This window comes from Sorex araneus, chromosome 6 (assembly GCF_027595985.1).
Source record: "Sorex araneus isolate mSorAra2 chromosome 6, mSorAra2.pri, whole genome shotgun sequence".
Lineage (NCBI taxonomy): Eukaryota > Metazoa > Chordata > Mammalia > Eulipotyphla > Soricidae > Sorex > Sorex araneus.
In genome coordinates this window covers 30,760,271-30,763,688 of record NC_073307.1, presented here as the reverse complement: position 1 = coordinate 30,763,688, position 3,418 = coordinate 30,760,271, and positions in this window count along the sequence as shown.

Here is a 3,418-nt window from a genome sequence, read left to right as displayed (position 1 = left end):
GTATGTCTCTGGATCATGGCCATTAAGGAGCTTCAGTAACAGCTGGGGGCAGTTTGTGGACATGACCATGGGGATGGGGATATGAGAAGGACTGGCCCATCCCCTATCCTTTGAGGCCTGCAGTTTGCCGTCACTGAACCCACATATCTGCACTTCTCATTGGGTTCTGGAAGTTGGTGGCCATCAGGATTCTTAGGGGGCAGGTGGAGGGACGATTCCTGCCCCCATCTGAGGTAGGTACCCCTGTGAAGTTGGCCTGGCTTAAAGTCCGGAGGCATCTCTGCAGCGAACAGCTCAGTTTGGAGATCTTTTGTGTGTCTCTGGATCATGGCCATTAAGGACCTTAAGTAGCAGCCAGAGGCAATTTGTGGGCATAACCTCCAGTGTCCCATGGGGATGGGGGGATTAGAAGGACCAGCCCATATTCTATCTCTTAAGGCCTGGAGTTTGCCATCATCGAACCCGTGTACCTGCGCTATTCCTTGGGTTCTGAAAGTTGGTTGCCACAGGGGTTCTTAGGGGGTAGGTGGAGGGACAATGCCTGCCACCATCTGAGGCACCCCGATGAGAGTAGACTACTTTTCAGATATGTAACGTCTCCATCCATCCCAGCCCTGAGATTTTAGCAACCTCTCCTTACTCGTCTTTCCCAATGATTGGAGGCTTCTTTCAGGGTCAGAGGAATGAGACCTGTTATTGTTACGGTTTTTGGCAATACACCATGGGGAGCTTGCCAGGCTCTGCCGTGTGGGCAGGATACTCTCTGTAGCTTGCCAGGCTCTCCAAGAGGTATATATATCTCCCTCTATGGTGAGTATAGTTCCTTTTTTTCTGAAACAAAAGTATATACATCCTGATCGTCTGAAATAAAAAGCAGCAGGTAAAACTATGTAAAATATATTGTGGTTCAGGGGCTGGATTGATAGCACAACACGTAGGGCGTTTGCTTTGCACGCGGCCGACCCGGGTTCGGATCCCAGCATCCCATATGGTCCCCTGAGCACCGCCAGGAGTAGTTCCTGAGTGCAGAGCCAGGAGTAACCCCTGTGCATCGCCAGATGTGACCCAAGAAAAAAAAAGGAAAAAAAATATATAGTGGTTCAAAGCAGGGGCTCTAAGTTAGACTGCCTACATTTGAATTCTGAATTCATTACTTACTGGGTGTATGTTCCTGGATAAGTTTTCACTCTCCATCTAAGTTTTCTCATTTATAAAATGAGAGTGGTATGTCTTTATTTTCATGAGTTTCATACAATTTTGGATATTTCTCTAGTATCTCTGTATCACTGTCATCCCATTGTTCATCGAGTTACTTGAGTGGGCACCAGTAACCAACTTTCAGTAAAGTCTCCATTCATCCCAGCTCTGAGACTTTAGCAGTCTCTCCTTACTCATCTTTCCCAATGATTGGAAGCTTCTTTCAAGGTCAGGGGAATGAGACCTGTTATTGTCATATTGAATATGCCATCGGGAGCTTGCCAGGCTCTTCCAGGTTATTATCAATACCCATATAAAATTAGCAAAAGATAACTCCATTTAAACCTCATTTTACATTACAAAATGAGGGCATATGATAAATAATTCTAGATAAATGGGAGATAGCACAGCAGGGGAAGGTGCTTGATTGCTCTCGTACTTTGTAAATATCCAAAATATTTTACTAAGATAATAATTATTTCTCATGAATGTGGGAAGCAGCATCCACTAAGAACCACAGACTTTGAAGTTAGGTTACAAGTACAGTGAGAAATGGACTTAAAAATTCAAAAGCACATCCTGTTCTTCAGCTGCATGTGAAGATCTTCAAACTGTTCAATACTCTGCAGGTCCAATTCAGGGGCCTCTTGCTTGAACAGTAGTTGAAGGATGCCTCTCCAACTCCTATTTTATGTAGAATGTGGAAAGCAAATGAGAATGACTGAGACAGTGGGAACATTGCCTGTGTGCCCAAGAATCTAAGAAACGCTTAGGCCAAGCAGTTTCACACTTGCTGTTTCTGATTAGTGGAAAGTAAGTGCCAAATCACTATGCCAAATACTGCCATCTTCCCTGGCGCCATTGTCTTGCTGGCTAGGGTTGAACTCAGTCAGCACACAGATGGGAACAGTGTAAATGGGATGGAAACCATCAGTGCAAACTGGAGCCATGTGTTGTCCAGCTGTTCTTCAGTCTGACCTGTTGTTCTTCACACCATCTGCTAAGAAAGAAGGAGGTCAAGAGAAAAAGGTCTATTTTTTTCCTGAGTAATAACCAGAAAGAAATCAGGGTGAGGAATACAGAGAAGTACAAAGAAATTGGGACCAGAGAGTAGTATAGCAGGTAGGGTGCTTGCCTTGCACCTGGCCCATCCAGGTTGAATCTCCAGCACCCCATATGGCTCCCCAAACTGACCAGGAGTGATTCCTAAATGCAGAACCAGGAGTACCCTCTAAGCACCACCAGATGTGGACCAAAACAAACAAACAAACAAACAAAACCAAAAAGAAAAAGAAAAGAAACACTGTTGTCCTTAAGGTCAAAGGATGCCATCACTTTCTGTCATCTTGTATTTGCTTCCTGTCTTCTTATGTTAAATGTCCAATATATTTGATATAGTTATGGAATAGTCATCCTCTCTGTGAATGTCAAAAGAGCCTTCTAAGTTTTCATTCCTTGCATGAGTAAGCCTTTTATACATTTGGAAGAAGATTCAGTGATGCACTTTAACAATATGGAATATTGCATTAACTGGGGTGACGTAACAGGTGGAGGTGTTTGAAAATATTTGAAAGATGTGCACAGGATTAGTTTAGAACAATAAAAGAGATAGGACAATGAAACTATTCAGGATATTGTTTTTGCTATTTGGGTTTTTAGAATTTTCAAAGTATGTGACATAATTCTTTACATTATTAAAGGACTAACTCTGCTTTTGACCTTTGTGAATGAAAAAAATTGAAATGAGGTGTGTTTATTTATTCATGGGTTTTTACTTACAAGAAATAAATGTTTGGAAGAGATAAGTGTCTGGAAAAATGTATAATAATGAGTAAAAATATATGACGATTATAGAACAAACTTTTAATTGCAATAGTATAGGTATATACAACTATACATATTTAAGGGGTACAATTTCACACCTCCTCAAAATATATGTTATCTTACCATGCCCACCACCAAAACATCAGGCTCTGCTTACCCACAGCCAACTTCCTTCCTTCTCTGCTCCTGATAACTGGAGTGCTGCTTCTGAGTGCGGGAATTTGTTTTCTGTTTTCTGTAGATCAGATCAAACTTTATCTTTAGTATGAGGACCTATTACAACATTTACTTCTTGCCAGGCTCTACCGTGTGGGAGAGATACTCTCGGTAGCTTGTCGGGCTCTCTGAGAGAGGTGGAGGAATCGAACCCGGGTTGGCCGAGTGCAAGGGAAATGCC